Genomic DNA, 21,670 nt, shown 5'->3' on the forward strand with positions numbered 1-21,670 from the left:
TAATCGGAAGCCAGTGAAGTCTAAATAGAAAAGGAGTAATGTGATCATAGCGGCTAATTTTCCGGATGACACGAGCTGCGGCATTTTGAGCCTGTAGTAATTTGAACTTAATTCAAATTACACACAATACTAATTCCCCATGATTCAAATTGAAATTTATAATTCAAATGAATCAAACTTACAAAGTATTAAACATTCACCAGAGAAATCTGTTTTCTTACACTACGTTCAGACTGCAACCTGAAACGACCCGTATCCGATTTGTTGTGAAATCCTATTTTTTTGTTAGGCCGTTCACATTACCAATTATATGAGACTTGTATGCGATCTCCAATATGAACGGAAAACGACCCAAAAGTGTCCCGCATGCGCAGATTGACACGTAATAAGCACATCTACGTAATACGTAAACAAAAAAAAAGCGCACTCTTCATGTTTAATGATTTTTTGTTTGTTTAATTATCTGGTTAGTGTTAAAGTGTGAGGTCTCGTGTGTGTTTTTGTTTCTGAACTGAAATGAAAACGTGTAGCCTGGTAACGAGGGTTGACTCCTAAACGTCTCTGTAATTTCTATATAAGTGCACTACATGTTACTAGGAAGTAATGGATGTTTAAACTCTATATAGTGCACTCGAGCTTCAGTAGGCAGTCGTTTGGGATACGGCCGCTGTATTACCAAACTCTTAATTCAGGCTTAATAATTTGCACATATTTGTTTCGTCATATTAATAAACTTTTTCTACATTTGTATAAATATTTATTTAGATTGTTTATAGCCAGCTGAATTCTGCAGCTTCTCTCAGCGCTGGCTCAAGGTGCAGAAACACCAGTGCAGTTTGCTATGGAGACGAGGTGAGACCTGGCGATGTGGTTTTTGTGGTGGTGGTGGAACTCACACAATAATCTGATTAATGTGGGCAGCAGACTAATGAGACCGAAGGTGTCAAATTACTGCAAATTTCCAGAACAATCTTATAATCTTGTAATACAGGATGGTTTAAGTTATAAATCAGTTATAGAAACTGTTTTATTTAATCAGGCTAACAGATCAACATCCAGGTCCCTACCAAATCCACCATTAGCTTGATCAATTCTATAAAAGTCTATTTAAATTCTGAAAACTGTACAAATGTTGTTTTCCACCAAAGAGGCGGGATTAGCCAATGCAGAATAGTGACGTTTGTCTCTTGTTGATGACGTGTAGGTCGCATGAATGCGACCTGTCCGGTCAGACTGCAGTCGCATGTGAAAATAACGGATATGCATCGGAATTAGGACCACATATCCAAGCGGCCTGGGTCACGTGAAAAAATTGGATCTGCGTCGTTCAGATTGTCAATAACAAATCGGATACAGGTCGCATATGGGCAAAAAAATCAGATATGGGTCGTTTCAGGGTGCAGTCTGAACGTAGCCTTATACTAGAACAGCCCTAAATTCTGGCATCATGATGATAATACACAAACAATAGAGCTCCAAAGGCGCAAAGCGAAACTAGGGGGGTCCGAGGGTGGGTGGGGACTTGGAACTTTAGAAAAAGTTAGTGGTTTTAACTTCTCTCGTAAGGTAAAGTGAATCATCGGCCATAAGAGAGGTTTTTTTTAATGGCTCTGCCACTGTAAGGTGCAGGAGGCATTATGTTTTCGGGTTGTCCATCCCGAAACTTGTGAACGCGATATCTCGAGGCTAATGAAAGGAATTTCACCAAGCTTTCACCATTTGTGCTCTTTGGGACAAACATGGCCTGATTTAGATTTTGAGATCAAAAGGTCTAAGGTCAAGGTCACTGTGAGGTCAAATGTCCATCCCCAAATCACAGCTTAATAAGGCGTGTAGTCTACCAGGCGGAGGCGTCCCCATTGACGCCGTTGGCGTCGAGTTCTATCTAGTTTGGACTCAAGTTGGTCGCCGCCGAAAGAAATTCATGTACGAAACATCGGATGTGTCTGTATTTATTTTCAAGAATCTTCATACGTTAAGTGAATGAGAGGTAGAAAAGGAGAAATTATAAGTTATAAACGTACCTGAGATCCGAAATTTCGCACGTGAATTTCTTTCAGCGGCGACCAACTTAAGTCCAAAAAAACTCTCTTTTACGGCCAATGATTCTCTTTAACTTACGACAAGTTAAAACCACAAACTTTTTCCAAGTACACATGAAAATTCAGGTTAAACTAGAAAAGCACAGAGTGCAGACCTCCGCGAAGAATCCTTTAAAAAAATTCCGGGATCCAGAAGATGATCCGGATCACCGCCAAAATTTAATGGATTGTTACTTGTGCCCAGTCACACCTCTGGAAAAAATTTCAGAGCAGTCCGTTCATTACTTTTTTTTTCCGTAATGTTGCTAACAGACAAACAAACCAACGCTACCAAAAACACAACCTCCTTGGCGGAGGTAAAAAAAAAAAGACAGTAGAGAAGGTCGAACCAGCTATTATAGAAATGGATTGCTTCGCATCGCCTGTCAAGTTAGCTTGCCCACCACGGGCTTGTTGCTATGGGGAAAACTGACTCGTGACCAGTTCCTGCAAATTAGTGCTTCGCACGAGGCTTACGGTTAGTTCGACGAACCTGGAACAACACAGGAATGGTGTTGATTTCGCTTCGATTATGACAGATGCATGCTAATTTTCACTAATTTCGGTGTTTTTCAAGAAGAAAGTCAGTGCATTGGGTTTTATGGGGGGGTGTTAACTTTTGGTAGCATATTTTGGGCGCCTACGACGTTATCCGTCGCAGGTTTCATGTAATTGAAAGGCCTGCACGGTTTCCTAGGGTGTTTCTGTGATGCATTATGGGTATCATGGTGTTTTAGGTTTATGAGCGATTTTCCCCAGTCCGGCACTACATCGTTAACGCAAATTCCTTTTGATGTGCAATTAACGCACGTCACTGCCCTGTAGTTTGGGGAATCAGGACGTGACATCATATGAGCGAGCGATGTAGACGATAATGCGATTGATCATGATTTTAATCGATTGACGGCCCTAATTTAAAGCAAATCTTTTTAAGTATTACATAATGTAGTGTTTTCCATAAAACTAAACTTATTTCTTGTTGCAAAGGGGAAATGTCAGTTCTAAAGCCATGTACGAAGTTTATTCGTCAAATATTATATAATATCTGTAATTATTGCGAAAAGCATCGTGATGGTTTATTATATCGCCATGGCACACCTGCCTTTTCTCCTAGTAGAGCATGTGCGAGCGCTGGAGACTCCCTTCCTTCCTTCCATAAAGGTTTCCAGAACCGCTGTCTTGCAGAAGAGTTCTCCGTCCCTGCGTTTGTTTCTCGGAGTTGAGTAACGCAGAGTTTATGATGAGGCTCGGAGACTATGGCTCGTTTTTGGGCCGTTACTATAGAAACGGGGGCGTGGTGATGAGCTGATTGGCGTTCCAGCAGGCGCTGTGGTCAGAGCTGCTTTTCCAGAGGCGGAGTAAATACCGTCTGCGCAGGTGGGTTTGCGGTGTGAGGAGCGCCGCGGTGCAGCGATTTAACGGAACGAGTCGTTTCGCTTCCTGCTCGGCTTCAGACCCGCAGTGTGTTTGAGTCGCCGCCCGTCGCTCTCACTTTCCTCCCGTCCGTCTCTCGTTACACTGCTGTTATCCCCATCACTCCACGATAGAGGGGGGTTTCTCTCCTCTTTTTCTCTTTCCTCTCGCTTTTCTCTCCTCTCTCGCTTTTTCTGTCTCCTCTCTTGCTTTTTCTTTCCTTTTTCTCTCTCCTCTTTCTCTTTTCTCTGTCCCCTTTCCTCTTTTTCCTCTCTTGCTTTCTTCTCTCTCTCCTCTTTCTCCTTTTTCTCTTTTCTCCTCTTACTCTCCTTTCTCTCCCCTCTTTTCCTCTCTTGCTCTTTCCTCTCCTTTCTCGTCTTTTTCTCTCCCCGCTTTTCTTTCCTTTCTTGCTCTTTCCCTCTTTTCTTTCTTCTCCTTTCTCCTATTTTTTCTGTCCCCTCTCTTTTTCTCTTCTCTCCTTTTTTCCTCTCTCGCTCTTTCCTCTCCTTTCTCGTCTCTTTTTCTCTCCCCGCTTTTCTTTCCTTTCTTGCTCTTTCCCCTCTCCTCTCTCTCCCTCTTTTCTTTCTTCTCCTTTCTCTCCTATTTTTTCTGTCCCCTCTCTTTTTCTCTTTCCTCTCTCCTCTTTTCTCTCCTTTTTTCCTCTCTTGCTCTTTCTCTCCTTTTCTTTCCTCTCTCCTCTCTCCCCTCTCCCCTCTTTTTTTTTTTTCCTCTCTCCCCTTTCTCTCACTTCTCGCTCCTTTTTTCTCTCTCCTTTTTGTCAGCGGCTTAGAATGTGCTGGCTTGTTCAGCTGTGTGGGGGCGGGGTTTAGACCTCGTTCTTCCTCGGGGGGCTCCCCCCCCCCTTTGGCTAATCAGACCCAAGGTACGCCACCACACTTGCCAGAGCAGTTGGGGTTGAGGTGCCTTGCTCAAGGGTACTTGAGCCAATCCTGCTGGTTCAGGGAATTGAACCAGTGACCTTTTGGTCCCAAAGTGGTTTCTCTAACCAGGGTCTTCCCCCTTAATACAGTGGGTGGGCAATATGATCTCTCTCTCTCTCGCGCGCGTACATTGTGAAAGTAAACTTCCAGTCGAATTAAAGAGAAAATGTTGACTTGTTTTTAATACGATTTTTTTTTTTTTTAGTTTCTTGAGTCGACGCCGAATCTTTCCAAAAACTTGTAATGGTTCGTTTATCACCTCCTTTAGTTTTGTTCACACAAATGTAATTTTTTTCCCTGTATTTATCCATCTCTTTCTTTCCTTGGTAGTGAATTTACAGTACAGTGTTTGTTTTGCTCTCTTGGCTGAGCGTTTCTCTGCACCGGGTTGGTTTATTTAAAAACGTCACCCCTTGCTGGTGACTTTTTTTTTTTTAAATATTCCCCATTTTACTGTTTGATGGAAAAGCTGATGGAGCAGTGTTTCTCAGACTTTTTCAGATCGAGGACCACATTATCCATTTAAAAAATAAAAAATGTCACGGCCCACCTAACCCCCTAAATATCCTGCACAATAATCAATGAGCCTACTTCAGCCGTATATTACAGATTACACACCAATGAAATTAGTTTTACATACAGCATCACCAGCTCACTGCTTGTCCTCTTAATGGGAAGACTGGTGCTGCTTATTCTGATCCATCAGTGAAGCAGTGTCTGGCTCCAAACTGGGCGGGGTTAACCTCGTATCGGGGGCCACATTGAGGCGGTTGCGCTGTTTTCCTCAAACAAACCATCACATCTTTGCACTTTGTTCTTGCTCGTGTCGGATGTTTCTTGTGCTTTTCCTTCTGACCGACCCGCTCTTCAGCCACCGATCCGTTATCTTTGACACTTGGATGCCAAGTCTAATTCGGTTACTCGTAGTTTCTCCACGTTCAGAGGCGACGTTGAAGTGAAAGTGATGTAGCTACAGGCGCAAAACCGTTGGCTTGTTTTAACGTCGGACAAATTCAGATAACGGGCTACTATTTGAATTTACAGAAAACAACTCCTCTGTGCTGCTCAGAACTTTTACTTTTGGAGTTACGTAGGTGATTTGAGAAACGCTGATAAGGCCTAGGTCACAACCGGCCGTACGTGCTCCTACGGCCAGTCTACGTGCAAAAAACGCAAGAAACACAGAGGGCACACGTGAAACGCATGGAGGGCGCGCGTGTGACGTGCTGATTTTTGAGCTGTAGACTGGCTGCAGAGGTTCTTTGTCATGTCAAACTCTACGGGTGCTTTTTTTTTTTTTCAGGTTGCAAGACAAACTTACAGCCAACGTGCGTCTTTCTCCACGAACAAAAATCGCACAGCCAAAAAATTGTACTTCCGGTTGTGACCTAGGCTTAAAATGTGATGTCATGTTTTACGACATCGAATCATGGACCGTGCTTTGAGAAACGGTGTGATAGAGAGGGGATCTGAAACTTTTTAAACAAAATGGGGGGGGGAATGAGGGGTTTTTGATTTCAAAACGGATGCAGGGATTAGTCACGGTGCGTCGTACAAACGCAATTCCCCACCTCGACTCTCAGTCTCCCTTTCTGACGGCACAAGCACGTGAACGAATGATCGATTTGTGCGTGTTAACTCTGTTGCAGTGGCTTTTGGTAGAAACTGATGGATGTAGGAATTAGGGATGTTAACCGATGACCGTTTGACCGATGGTTGACCGAATCAACGTCAACCGGTTAATTTTTTTTTGGGGGGGTTGTCAGTTAAAAAAAATAATCGTTTTGAAGCTGCCGATTTTGGAGCGGAGAACCTGGAATTCTGTGTTGTAAACGCTTGGGGCGTGCCATGTGTTGTAAGGACGACAGCTGACAAATCAGAAACACCCATTCAGTCATGTCCCGCCCCAGTTGAAGACAGCTGACAAATCAGAAACACCCATTCAGTCATGTCCCGCCCCAGTTGAAGACAGCTGACAAATCAGAAACACCCATTCAGTCATGTCCCGCCCCGTTTGAAGACAGCTGACAAATCAGAAACACCCATTCAGTCATGTCCCGCCCCAGTTGAAGACAGCTGACAAATCAGAAACACCCATTCAGTCATGTCCCGCCCCAGTTGAAGACAGCTGACAAATCAGAAACACCCATTCAGTCATGTCCTGCCCCGTTTGAAGACAGCTGACAAATCAGAAACACCCATTCAGTCATGTCCCGCCCCAGTTGAAGACAGCTGACAAATCAGAAACACCCATTCAGTCATGTCCCCGCCCCAGTTGAAGACAGCTGACAAATCAAACACCCATTCAGTCATGTCCCGCCCTAGTTTGAAGACGGCTGACAAATCAGAAACACCCATTCAGTCATGTCCCGCCCCAGTTGAACACAGCTGACAAATCAGAAACACCCATTCAGTCATGTCCCGCCCTAGTTTGAAGACAGCTGACAAATCAAACACCCATTCAGTCATGTCCCGCCCTAGTTTGAAGACAGCTGACAAATCAAACACCCATTCAGTCATGTCCCGCCCCAGTTGAAGACAGCTGACAAATCAGAAGCACCCATTCAGTCATGTCCCCGCCCCAGTTGAAGACAGCTGACAAATCAAACACCCATTCAGTCATGTCCCGCCCTAGTTTGAAGACGGCTGACAAATCAGAAACACCCATTCAGTCATGTCCCGCCCCAGTTGAACACAGCTGACAAATCAGAAACACCCATTCAGTCATGTCCCGCCCCAGTTGAACACAGCTGACAAATCAGAAACACCCATTCAGTCATGTCCCGCCCCAGTTGAAGACAGCTGACAAATCAGAAACACCCATTCAGTCATGTCCCCGCCCCAGTTGAAGACAGCTGACAAATCAGAAGCACCCATTCAGTCATGTCCCCGCCCCAGTTGAAGACAGCTGACAAATCAGAAACACCCATTCAGTCATGTCCCGCCCTAGTTTGAAGACAGCTGACAAATCAAACACCCATTCAGTCATGTCCCGCCCTAGTTTGAAGACGGCTGACAAATCAGAAACACCCATTCAGTCATGTCCCGCCCCAGTTGAACACAGCTGACAAATCAGAAACACCCATTCAGTCATGTCCCGCCCCAGTTGAACACAGCTGACAAATCAGAAACACCCATTCAGTCATGTCCCGCCCCAGTTGAAGACAGCTGACAAATCAGAAACACCCATTCAGTCATGTCCCGCCCCAGTTGAACACAGCTGACAAATCAGAAACACCCATTCAGTCATGTCCCGCCCCAGTTGAACACAGCTGCCACTCGGCGAGAGAAAAGTGTCGACACAGGCTTTTTAGCTTACAAATTACTATTCTGTTCTGTTTTTTTTTTTTTTTTTTTTTTTAATTATTATTAGAAGGCACATGGAATTTAGTCCTGCCTTGGCCAGTGCATTCTGAAAGTGTGTTTCGGTCTGTAGCCAACAATGCATGTTACTGCAGATCAGATCTCTCCACACAAACTAAAGCCGCAGATGCCGACCTTTGGAGGGAAGGGGAGAGGATGAAATGACGGCGGTGTCTGAGGGGGAGTGACAAACACAGCTTTTATGTCTGTGAGCCAAGTCGGTGACGGCTTCAGAGCAACTTCTATACCACACAGTAATGGCGTGTTGATACTGGTAACGGCGTTATAACGATTGTAGCTAATTAATTAGATTACCCGGCGTTATAGCAGCCTTTATTTTAACGCCGTTATTCCCATCACTGAATGTTATGTACTTCTAGCACTTGACTTTATTTTCAACGCCATCATGGCCAACTGAAACCGTCTCTAAGCTGGAGCCATTCGTCCTCCGCTCCGATACAGACCCCTCGACATCAGTGCCGCGTTTGACTCAATGCTTCACGCTGTAGAAAAGGGAATGTGAGTGGAGGGCAGCGACTGGGACTGAATGTGCGGATGCTCGCGGTTAGATTTAGAATAGATTCTAATAATTCCAATTCTAGAATTTTAAACTCGTAGGTTAACCGACTTATGAGGCTCGGTGGTCGGTTAAGATTTTATTTTCGCCATCCCTAGTAGGAATTGGAGCTTAATTTCTTCTCGTTTTTTGTCTGGTGGATTTTTTTTAAATTTTTTTTTTTAGTGCAAACGTCCTACGTTGTTCAGGCTGACTCACATGGCCTTGAGTCCTTCAGTGCCGTTTCATAAATGCAGCTCTCCAGCACGAGCTACGAAGCTTTTCATGACAACTAGGGGGAGAAATGAACCTTAAACAGCCTGTACAGCGTTTTAAAGGAAATGGAGTGGGTTAGTTATTCAGAGAGAAACTTCCTTTACCTGCTTTACTGTTGCTGCTGAAGTGTGTTCATGTTTACTACTTTTTTTTTTTCCCCCTCTGCGTGTATGAGGGAGATTTCTCAGTCAGGGTGTTTGCCTTTTTCCCCCAGGCCGTTTAAGATGAACTATTTTCGGAGAGTATCATCTTTTTCTCCAAGATCCACACTGAAATTTGTAATTGAACAAATTATGCCTGCTGCAGGTACTAATCATCTCCCGTCTCCCCCAGAGGTCGATAACGCCTGAGAGGGGCTTCAGCGGATTGAAAAATGTAGTCCGAGTTCTTTTCAGGTCGACGGGGGGGCGTTTAAGCCCTTTATTCTCCAGGCTTCGTGTGTGCGGTGATGAATCTTCAGTAACGGGGTTCAGCCTGGTTATAAACGCCAGATCAGACTGCAGCAGACGCCGCGTCCGTTAACGATGGCCGTCCACGATGACGTGACCCTCCGCCCTGCACGCTTGCTCTTGCTCTCCGCAGACGTGTTTTTACCTTTTGACGTCTGGGTTGAGTGGCATTATCGGAGGCTTTAGCGCCGCAGTAATCTGCACAAAGCCGTTTAGCGCGGTCGAATTCAGCGTCTCATGGCTCTTAAAGCAGCGTTTTAACAGCTTATCTAGAGAGAGCAAGAGCTTCCTGAATCTCCGTGCGCCCCCCCCCCCCCCCCCCAAATACAGTGACGGTGATTTTATATAAACGTCTCACGCGATTGTCACTCATTCAACACCCCCTCCCCCTCTTTTTTTTTTTAACTTTATTCGCTAGTTTTTTAGAAGCAGCTGATTTGATAAATGTCCTGTTTTGAAAGTTCACCAAAAATTAAATTATTTTTCTCCTTTTCAGTCCTAGTTTTTCACTGGGGGTTTGTTTCCAAATTTGCGTGTTGCGTCCCAAAGCAGTGCCGTCCTCATTTATTAAATACGCGGGCTCTTTTCGTGGCGAGCCTATCGCCACCCCCCCCACAAAATGTATTCATTTAAAAAAAAGCGCACTCCATCTCCAGGCAGGTCCCGGAGACGTAATTGGCGGCGCTGTATTGACCCGTCAGTGGTGGTTTCTGTGCGGAGCTGGGTGTAATGTGTGTAACAGAGGGAGGGAGTGAAGATGATTGCAGTGAAATCTTCTCGAGATCTGCTCCACCTGCAGTACACTCTCACTCGAGGCAGGCTGAAGGAGGCGCAGATTATTCAGTGCTCGGGGCGCGTGTGCGTGTGCATGAGAGCTGCTTCTCTTCTCACCACAGTCTGAAGTGAACATTGATTGCCAGCAACCGAACACTAAGATTCAGTGTGTGTTCAGTACGGTCTTCCTGTCTGTCTTTTGGTGTCCCTGTATGTCTCGCTGACTGTCTCACCCCAATCCAGCTCCCTGTCTGTCCGTCTCTGGCTCTCCCCATCTGTTTCCCTCACTTTCTTTGGCTTGCTCACTTGCTCTCCCCTGACTGTCTCCCTGACTCCCCCGCCCCCCAGTCCAGCTCCCTGTCTGTCTACCTGTCTGTGTCTCTCTCCCCATCCAGCTCCCGGACTTATGTCTGTCTCTCTCGCTCTCCCCCATCTTTCTGTCTCTCCCTGTCTGTCTTCTGGACTGTCTCTCCTGGACACACACTCTCTCTCTCTCTCTCTCTCTCTCTCTCTCTCCCCCCCCCCCCCCCCCCCCGACTGTGTCTGTCTCTCTCCCCCGTCCATCTCCCTGACTGTGTCTGTCTCTCTCCCCCGTCCATCTCCCTGACTGTGTCTGTCTCTCTCCCCCGTCCATCTCCCTGACTGTGTCTGTCTCTCTCTCTCCCCGTCCATCTCCCTGACTGTGTCTGTCTCTCTCTCTCCCCCGTCCATCTCCCTGACTGTGTCTGTCTCTCTCTCTCCCCCGTCCATCTCCCTGACTGTGTCTGTCTCTCTCTCTCCCCCGTCCATCTCCCTGACTGTGTCTGTCTCTCTCTCTCCCCCGTCCATCTCCCTGACTGTGTCTGTCTCTCTCTCTCCCCCGTCCATCTCCCTGACTGTGTCTGTCTGTCTCTCTCTCTCCCCCGTCCATCTCCCTGACTGTGTCTGTCTGTCTCTCTCTCTCCCCCGTCCATCTCCCTGACTGTGTCTGTCTCTCTCCCCCGTCCATCTCCCTGACTGTGTCTGTCTGTCTCTCTCCCCGTCCATCTCCCTGACTGTGTCTGTCTGTCTCTCTCCCCGTCCATCTCCCTGACTGTGTCTGTCTGTCTCTCTCCCCGTCCATCTCCCTGACTGTGTCTGTCTGTCTCTCTCCCCGTCCATCTCCCTGACTGTGTCTGTCTGTCTCTCTCCCCGTCCATCTCCCTGACTGTGTCTGTCTGTCTCTCTCCCCGTCCATCTCCCTGACTGTGTCTGTCTGTCTCTCTCCCCGTCCATCTCCCTGACTGTGTCTGTCTGTCTCTCTCCCCGTCCATCTCCCTGACTGTGTCTGTCTGTCTCTCTCCCCGTCCATCTCCCTGACTGTGTCTGTCTGTCTCTCTCCCCGTCCATCTCCCTGACTGTGTCTGTCTGTCTCTCTCCCCGTCCATCTCCCTGACTGTGTCTGTCTGTCTCTCTCCCCGTCCATCTCCCTGACTGTGTCTGTCTGTCTCTCTCCCCGTCCATCTCCCTGACTGTGTCTGTCTGTCTCTCTCCCCGTCCATCTCCCTGACTGTGTCTGTCTGTCTCTCTCCCCGTCCATCTCCCTGACTGTGTCTGTCTGTCTCTCTCCCCGTCCATCTCCCTGACTGTGTCTGTCTGTCTCTCTCCCCGTCCATCTCCCTGACTGTGTCTGTCTGTCTCTCTCCCCGTCCATCTCCCTGACTGTGTCTGTCTGTCTCTCTCTCTCCCCGTCCATCTCCCTGACTGTGTCTGTCTGTCTCTCTCTCTCCCCGTCCATCTCCCTGACTGTGTCTGTCTGTCTCTCTCTCTCCCCGTCCATCTCCCTGACTGTGTCTGTCTGTCTCTCTCTCCCCGTCCATCTCCCTGACTGTGTCTGTCTGTCTCTCTCTCTCCCCGTCCATCTCCCTGACTGTGTCTGTCTGTCTCTCTCTCTCCCCGTCCATCTCCCTGACTGTGTCTGTCTGTCTCTCTCTCTCCCCGTCCATCTCCCTGACTGTGTCTGTCTGTCTCTCTCTCTCCCCGTCCATCTCCCTGACTGTGTCTGTCTGTCTCTCTCTCTCCCCGTCCATCTCCCTGACTGTGTCTGTCTGTCTCTCTCTCTCCCCGTCCATCTCCCTGACTGTGTCTGTCTGTCTCTCTCTCTCCCCGTCCATCTCCCTGACTGTGTCTGTCTGTCTCTCTCTCTCCCCGTCCATCTCCCTGACTGTGTCTGTCTGTCTCTCTCTCTCCCCGTCCATCTCCCTGACTGTGTCTGTCTGTCTCTCTCTCTCCCCGTCCATCTCCCTGACTGTGTCTGTCTGTCTCTCTCTCTCCCCGTCCATCTCCCTGACTGTGTCTGTCTGTCTCTCTCTCTCCCCGTCCATCTCCCTGACTGTGTCTGTCTGTCTCTCTCTCTCCCCGTCCATCTCCCTGACTGTGTCTGTCTGTCTCTCTCTCTCCCCGTCCATCTCCCTGACTGCGTCTGTCTGTCTCTCTCTCTCCCCGTCCATCTCCCTGACTGCGTCTGTCTGTCTCTCTCTCTCCCCGTCCATCTCCCTGACTGTGTCTGTCTGTCTCTCTCTCTCCCCGTCCATCTCCCTGACTGCGTCTGTCTGTCTCTCTCTCTCCCCGTCCATCTCCCTGACTGCGTCTGTCTGTCTCTCTCTCTCCCTGTCCATCTCCCTGACTGCCTGTCTGTCTCTCTCTCCCTCCCCCTGTCCGTCTCCCTGACTGCCTGTCTCTCCCAGTGTGTGTGGCTGGTTCTGGCTCTCCTCGGTTGTAGTTTGGTTAAAAGCAGTCACAGATACAAAGTCTGTCCTCATCACTTCTGATTCCGGTTGTTTTGTCTGTTTGCCTCGTACCCGTCCTCCAGGAGAGCATCAGTCTGATCCATGTTCTGCACCCAGTCAGTTTGGGGTGCAGGTGAGAGATGAGATCTTTACTTCGTCCTGCAGCACAACGCCAAGCGAGACATCTCGCTCGCAAAAACCACGCTCTCCAAGTGAGAGTCTGATCCATTCGCATCGGCCACAGTGAGATCTGCTTTAGCGCGGAGCGAGCATTGCTGTGTGCGCGGTATTCTCAGTTATAGCTGCTACAGGAAACCTGAGGCGCGTGAGAGATGAAGAGATGGGCTCTCTGTGCTCTTACTGACACCCAAAGGTCCTTGAGAAGTCATTGAGTGGGAAGCGTACACATGCGCACGAACGTGCACGGAGCAGGGGCTTGATTTCTCATCGCGATCCTGCCAGATGGCGGTGTGTGCGCGTTTCTGCATGAGAATGGAAATATTTGTGTGTGTAACTTCCTGGTGGCCATGCAGAAAGAGAACGAACACACACACACACACACCACCTTGCTTTTCACTGTCTAATTTCCAGCCGAAGCAACTTTGCGAGTGAGTCACGAAGAGGGAGGCTTGTTGCCATGGCAACACAGAGCTGCACTTTTTATTAAAAAAAAAAAATGGCTCTACTGCTGCCTCGCTGCTAATTCTGAAGCACAACAGGGAAGTTTATTCTTCAGAAATTAGCGTCTTTTTTCTTTATAAAGTACGGTTTAAACAAATGGTCAGATCGCAGCAGTAAGCTATTAAAGCGTGACGGCTTGAGTCAAAATCCCTGTTGAATCATTGTGTAAAAACGATAGTGGGCGGAGCTACAGCAACCTTTTAGTATTAAATAACGGGTGATTTGAGGATGAGGGCAAGCTGGCGATTTCAGATTGGTTTTAAACCCCCTGCTAAATGGACTTCTCGTGTGTTTTTAATTAATGTTCGTCTCGTACTTGATCAGAACGCATTTCTGCTCAACCTTGTGCCCTTCGTGATAGTAAAGGCAGGCTTGGTTATGAAGCAGCACTGATGCTGAATGGAACTGAAAATGTCATCCACCAACACAGGAACCAAACGAGAGGAGAGAATGAACCTCCAAGTGTCTTTTTCTTCTCCTTTCATATGTGTCACTCCAAATACTTTGGGTTTTTCTCGCTCTGAATAATCATCATGACCTTGATTTCATTCAAGACACTGATATTGAAATGGTTTTTTCTAAAGGAGATGTTTACCGTTTATGGAAGGAGTCTCCAGTGTCGGCGCTTTGTAGCAGTCGGTCTTCAGGACAGGAGAGATTTTGATTTCCGGTTTCTTAGCAACGTGACTGTGATGGATTGTTTGTTTATAGCTGCTATAATGTATAGCGTGATTTTGTAGTCATCAGAGATGTCTACTAGTATGGATTGGCCGTATTTTGTATGGAAAAGTTATGTAAATACGATGGTGCGTCAAAAGGGTGTTATCCTGTACGGAATAGTTGAGAAACTTCTCAATTTTTCCACCGAGTTATGTCTACGAGACGTTGTCAATCCATGCGACGTGCCTCTCCGACTTGCTTGACAATCTGTGTGGACTCGACTAGATACGGGTCCGTCTCAGAAACTGCTCTCATATTTGGGACATTACGGTCAAAAAATGAACTTTCAAATTTTTTTTTTTCAATTATCGAACATGTGTTTAAGAATAAAGATTCGAATGCTTTTGTAAAATTGGTTTCCATATAAAATAACTCCATCATGAAGAATTAAAGCCCCTCCTTCACAGAGGAGTGAAAATATTGAATAAATTTCCTCTTTTTGATCGCTTGGGTTAAAAATGCCGAGTTATGATGACTGAATTGATTGTTCACTTAAATATGAATAATATGATACATTTTGGGTATTTGATATGGTGAAATAGGACACGATGGAAAAATCAAGAACACACCGGAAAGATGAGAATAACGGCGGTGGTAAAAGAACAGCGACTGTACCGGCTGAAGGTCGCGCGGGTCTCTGCTGCGGCGCGCGAGCAACGGGACATCACTACCGCACCGGACGGAGCGCGAGGCGGGGGCGGGGCAAAATGACCGGCCGTAGATTCTATCAAAAGTTCGATCTAAATTGACCGTGGTTGCAAAATATTGGGCAAAAATACGCAAACACTACGAAATATGAAAGTAAGATGAAAAAGAAACATTCTATTGCCTTATACTGCAAGACTAAAACAAAATAAAACCGTCAAAACTCACCTTTTCAGCGATAACGTCCGAACAGATCACCCGCGTAACAAAGACCGCAAACGGAAGCACGATCAACTTCTAACTGCTGGAGTGGAAAATTCCATTCTACACATGCAAATTGTTAATGCGTGTCCTTCCCCACACACTAACACGCTACGGTAAAAAATAGACCACGACTCATTTTATAGCTCAGAAATTCATACAAGACCAGCTACCATCGTAACATATTCTGTAATAATAATTTCAATTTATATAGCGCCTTTCTCAAACCCAAGGTCGCTTAACGATAATAGGCAGGGGGGAAAAAAAAAAGTCTACCAAATAGAGGTCAGGATATCATTCCAGTGGTGTAGCGGCCACAGTCCCACCAAAAGGCGCACGAAAACAAGTCCCACATCTCCAGCAACATGGCTCAGAACACCACGCCAAGCACTAAAGCACAGGGCGCTGGACAACCACGATGCTCAAATGAGCAACGAGCTCGCTGCAGTCCACAGCTACGAGCACAGGCATCACCCGGAGCTACACCACAACCGGTGGACTAAACACTCAAACATCAAACACAGAAAAAAGAAAAAAAATTAAAATAAAAAAGGAGAGGACGCTTAAAAAAAAAAAAAAGCTCTGGTGAGGACCGGCAGCCAGAATGCGCATGACGTACTCTCAACCAGAAAACCTGTAAGAAACGTATTCTATACCGAACTTTCAGCTTTCGTTTTAAACAAAATCGCAGATTTATAACTAAATGTTTATACGGCGTAGTGATTTTAAGTTACTACTTTTGATGAGGTCGTGACCTTGACCCTGAGGCTTTCCGTTTAGATCAAAACATGCTATCGTATCGGTTTTGGGTTTGCGGAAAACGGAGTAACGACGGTGATGAAATGTTTTGCATGATGCTTTATTACGGTTATGATTATTCTGTGAGCGCACCAATCCTTAGGTGGATAAAGTTACAACTTAAAATAGTTAGTGATAACTGTAGACTTTTCAGTGGACTACAACCTTTTTAAGGGAATGCGATGTAGTCGACCGTTTATCATGTCCCAGATCAAGCCGCCATTTTTCCACAAATTTGCAGAATTTTTGCCAAATTCTGAATAGAGTATTCACATCAAAGATTTAGTTTTATCTGTATTATTTCTTTCATCCTTTTATTTCAAATTAAAACCAACATCACCATTCAAAACCGTATAGTTTATTGACTGTGTATATTTAGTGGGGTACCGCCACAGCACCCGGTTTCTGAGACAGACCCATTTACGCAGTGTTCTCCATGGGCACTTTTAAAGTGACGCACCGCCACGTTATAATTCTGACCCGCTGCCCTTCCCTTGGCCAAAAAAAAACAAAACATGTAACCTAATTGGTATACACCAAATAAATCGTGTTCACTTTCTTATAATTTTGTAACTATTAAATGTTAAACGAATGCATACAGGGTGGCCTGAAGTAGCCACGCGATTGCAGTAGAAAACCATCTGGCCGGCTGCAGAGATGGAGAGAGATTGAGGGTCGATCCCTGCGTTGCACTGCACCGCACCACGTTACACTATTCTGACACATGGTAACGCTGGAAGCTACAAGCTGTAGCTAGCCAGCAGCTAAATAACTTTGCGAGTCTTTGTAGCGTTATTGTGCAACGGTTACGCTCGGACCATACACCGTTACAGTAATCATACAGTATAACCGCGCGCACACCAAGTTCACGCCTTTTATTTTGCGTATCTGTGATTGTGTAGGCGAGAGCTGCATTTTCCTGTTGCTTCCCTGTGGTTGTTTACTGCAGGACTTCCAGGTTCCTGAGTCAAAGGACCTGAGCTACGGTGGCCGGGGTGGCTTTGTTTGTAGTGCCAGTCTCGGGCATGCGCGCCAGCTCTGTATATGGCTCAGCTTTCCCTGCTCATGCCAAAAAAGGCATTCTGCTCCATCCCCTGCCGTGAGCAATTCTTGGTTCGAGTAAAGAATTGGTGCCTTTCTGGAGCCAGCTGAGAGCCGGTGTAGCAGGCCAAATTAACCCCTGCCCAGATTAAACCCGGGGATCGTTTGGCCCAGGCTAGAATTTACCCCGGGGGATGAACTGTCCTAGGCCAAACTATACCCAAGGTGTAAAATAGCTGAGGCCAGACTATATATATATTAGTGATGTCAAAAATGTCATGTTATTAACGCGTTAACTTGACTCAATTTTAACGGCAATAATTTTTTTATCGCGAGATTAACGCTCTGTGACATGATGTAGGTTTTTCATAAGCTTTTGAAACTGCCAGGAACTTGGAACAGAGACTTTGCTTAGAAAAACAATAGCAGCTAGACTGTAATGCCACGCCCCGCACAGCCAGAGTCCTCTGCCCTCCCCCCAAAGAGCCACGGTGCTCAGCTTAGGTTTCGTTTTCCCATCGGCGGCTCCAGCCCGACTTTGCAGTGGCTGTGACAAGACGTGTTATGCTCTGCAATAAAAAAAAAACCATTGGTACAACCAGTGTTTGAACTATGCCGATATTTTCGGGGGGGTCCCTTTTTTTCCCTTAGGGGGGTGCTTACGCTTCTCAGAGCGCGGCTCTCCATCGCACGCTCACTTCGGATATGCAAATGCTTCCTGTTACACACGATTGCTATGTCAATAAACATCATTTTGCCAATATTTTAGAGACCCCCCAACATTTCCCGAATCATGTTTTCAAGGAATCTCATGTCTGTTTCAGGGGATCTCGGATCCCCCGAGTACCCCCGTAGTTCGAACGGTGAGCACGCCCATTCACTTTTTTATGCTGATAAGAGAATTACAATGGTTTTTCATGTGACAAAAATGTGCGATTAAATTGCGATTAATCGCGAGTTAACTATGACAGTCGCGACATTAATCGCGATTAAATATTTTAATCGCTTGACAGCACTTATTTTTTATATATATATATATATATACACCTACCTACCTCCAGGCCAGACTATATCCCTCTTGTGCCCCTTTTCCACCAAAGCTGGTTCAGGGCCAGTGCTTAGTTTGGAACCGGGTTTTCTGTTTCCACTGACGAAGAACTGGCTCTGGGGTCAGAAAAACCGGTTCCAGGCTAGCACCAACTCTCTGCTGGGCCAGAGGAAAGAACTGCTTATGCCAGCGGGGGGGGGGAGCTGTTAAGACCAATAAGCCTGCGAAAGGTCGCCATTTTTAAGCGACGAGAAGCAGCAGCTGTACAAACGCGAAGTCATCCATTATTATTGCTGCGTCTTCTCCGTGTTGTTGCTTCGATGTTCGCGCCAAGGTTTATGTAAACGCAGCGACGTAACTGACGTATACAGCGACGTAATGATGTGGCTCCCCTTAGCACTCCGAGCTGAAAAGGGGTGTGTGTAAAGAGGAGTTGATTGCGTTTAGTGTATGCATGCGTGCGCGTGTACTTTTTTTTTTCCCCCCCCAAGTGATTTAAAGGTTTTTCTCAGTTTGTGCACGCGTCACCATTTGTAAACTGAAGTCTCTGTAAATTAGAGTTAGGAAAGTCCATTTTTACTCGGGCCCTAGCTAGTGAGATGCCGCCGTTAAATCTTATTGGCGGGGACAGATGTCCGTGAAATCAGTGTCAGGAATACGTTTACATAACATCTTGAGGTCCTTGCACATTTTTCAGTGGACTCGACTGTTTAACACGCTGCTGGCACTGTAAGTAACAAGGCTAAGATCGTTCATGCGTGCATGTATGTCAACAACAGAACGACAAGCAGGATCGTTTTATCAGTGTTTAACTTTGAGCATTTATATTGTCGCTAGAACTTTCCAGTCTTAGAAGTTGGAGTTTCAGTTTGAGTTTTATTATATTATGAAGAGTCAAATTAATTGGACATTGTTACAATTGCATTATAATGTTTTGGATATGTGCTTTTATTTTCATGTTTAAACACTACTGTGTTTACAGGGATGGAAACGGGCGGTCGCCCACTCGCCAGTGCGAGTTGGAAAGGGTACGGGTGACTAGTGACAACATGTACTCGACCGAGTGGGCGACTGGCTCGCCACGCTATATATATATATATCAAACTACTCACTGCCTCGATGGTTTCTGTCAACGATTCTCACCCATTTTAAGCAGAACTTGGTCTATTTTACCGTTTTTTTACGATAATTTCAATAGATTTTGTGAGACATTTGGCAAGTTGGCATAGATGCGGGCGCCTCCATATTGTTTGTGTGCAGTATACACCGCTACATGCAGCATGGCTGTGCGAAGTTTCATTTCTTCCCGTTCATTTTCGTTGCTGCCCGTGAAGACAAATGTAACTTGAACCGCTATTGGTCAGATAGATTAGACCCCCGCGACGTTTAAAAGTCCTTGGCTTGACATTTCTGACAGCTGTCAAAACAAACGGATATCGCTCAACAAGTATGTGGCCCTTATTCAAGTGCCTGCAGGTGATGAGAGGGAGTGTGTGGCAGGAGGTGTAGAGCCCCAGGAGAGACAGAATGAGGAGGCGCAGCATGATGTGGCGTATGACCCGATAGATGATAATGAGATGACTGAGGAGGAAGTTTATAGACAGTTGAAATCGATCACTCATGTATAATATGGTTGTATTATATGAATAAATATATAAAATCGGCTTGAAATTTATAATTATAAATACGGACCAGTGCTACTCCATTCGGACCAGTACCTCTGAGAGGCCACTGGAGGTCCAAATGGACCAGTGCTCCCAAATTCCCGTTTCGATCCCTGTGTTTATATTGCACAATGTGCAATACCTGTCCTGCGGGACTTTTTTTTTTCATATATTTGGATATGTAAATAACTTATTTATCTAGAAGTTTTCTAAAGACTTAATTTATCTAGAAGTCCCCCCCCCCAAAATTCTATTCTCTGTTTATCTGATAATGATGCTACTGGAATTGTAATTTCCCTGAGGGAACCCTCCCAAAGGGATCAGTAAAGTTCAATCTAATCTAATCTACTGAGAAGTGTGGCTTTGATCTTTGTGGAAGCTTAATATTTTTAATGATTTTAAAGTTTTTCTGGTTGAAGTAATAAAAGTCTGTTGAGTTTTAAGATTTCGGTCGGTTAGCTTTCTCACTTAACTTACCTGGCAACTGAATTCTCAATAAAATGTTGAAAAATTAAGTAGTTCTTGTGTGTATCGCTCAACACTACTGATACCATGGGGGTGTAATTTGGCCTGAGGGGTATGAATTGGCCTCGGCTATAATATACCCCAGAGTATAAATTGGCCTAGGCCGTAACATACCCGGGTGCGATCTAGCCAGGCTGCTTTAACCCCAGGTGTCGTCTGGACTGGGGGTAGGCTATACTATGGCCTGGTACACCGGTTCTTTTTGCTGTCTGAATGCACAGGCCTGCTTCGAGATTCGGCAACTGCTTTGGTGTAAAAGGGGTGCGAGAGCAACTAAGATGCTGTCTGTCTGATTACAGCGAGAAAGCAGTTCAACTTGGAATCAACTCGTGGCAGGAAGTGAATTGTCAGAGCGACAGAGATGGGTGGATGGACAGGCAGACAGACGGACATGCAGATAGAGGCAGACCGGGAGGGGATAGGCAGACAGATGGAGATGCAGATAGAGGCAGACAGGGCGGGGACAGACAGATGGAGATGCAGACAGACAGATGGAGATGCAGATAGAGGCAGACGGGGGGGGGACAGACAGACAGATGGATGGAGATGCAGATAGAGGCAGGCTGGGGGGGGACAGACAGATGGAGATGCAGATAGAGGCAGACGGGGGGGACAGGCAGACAGACAGATGGAGATGCAGACACAGACAGACAGATGGAGATGCAGATAGAGGCAGACGGGGGGGACAGGCAGACAGACAGATGGAGATGCAGACACAGACAGACAGATGGAGATGCAGATAGAGGCAGACGGGGGGGCAGGCAGACAGACAGATGGAGATGCAGAGACAGACAGATGGAGATGCAGATAGAGGCAGATGGGGGGTACAGGCAGACAAGACAGATGGAGAGGCAGATAGAGGCAGACGGGGGGACAGACAGACAGATGGAGATGCAGATTGAGGCAGATGGGGGGGTACAGACAGATGGAGATGCAGATAGAGGCAGACGGGGGGGACAGGCAGACAGACAGATGGAGATGCAGATAGAGGCAGATGGGGGGGGGGGTACAGGCAGACAGACAGCTGGAGATGCAGATAGAGGCAGGCCGGAGGGGGCAGACAGATGGAGGTGCAGATGGAGGCAGACTGAGGGGGACAGGCAGACACCAACAGGGATGGGGAGACATGGAGACAGATGGGGTGGGGGAAACATGGAGACAGACATAGATGGAGAGACTGAGAGAGATGGAGGACATGGACAGACAAAGGGATGGGGGGGGGGACACACCCAGGGATGGGGAGACTGAGATGGATGGAGACGCTGATACAGATGGAGACGCTGATACAGATGGAGATGCTGATACAGATGGAGACGGAGAGAGATTTTATTTTATTTATTTATAGACTTTGCCAATTAAATGGCAGCGAATCCATCAACAGAGCAGTAAGCTCCAATACCTGAGGTCCTGCAAAGAGAGACGGGGACAAGACGCACAGGGATGGGGAGACGGAGACATGGACAGATGGACTGAGTTGGAGAGAGGTGGGGGGGACATGGAGACATAGATGAAGAGACGGAGATTGGGGGCGAAAGAGACAGACGCAGGGACTGGGAGACAGTGATGGACTGAGGGGGGGGGACACAGCTAGCTCTGGAAATTTGTCCACGGAAATACAGTGGACAGGATGCATAACTCCTAAACCTTTGATCCAGTCGAGTTTGAAGCGCTGACTTCGTTCTGTGCT

General features: G+C 46.7%; 1 protein-coding gene across 1 annotated transcript in view; it reads left to right on the plus strand.

The window, feature by feature from the left end:
* The window catches only part of ctnna1 (catenin (cadherin-associated protein), alpha 1), a 353,364-nt gene that overhangs the window by 127,026 nt on the left and 204,668 nt on the right, over positions 1 to 21,670 (plus strand). The gene's annotated exons all lie outside the window — the stretch shown is intronic.

This window comes from Neoarius graeffei, chromosome 2 (genome assembly GCF_027579695.1).
Source record: "Neoarius graeffei isolate fNeoGra1 chromosome 2, fNeoGra1.pri, whole genome shotgun sequence".
In the NCBI taxonomy this organism is placed as follows: domain Eukaryota; kingdom Metazoa; phylum Chordata; class Actinopteri; order Siluriformes; family Ariidae; genus Neoarius; species Neoarius graeffei.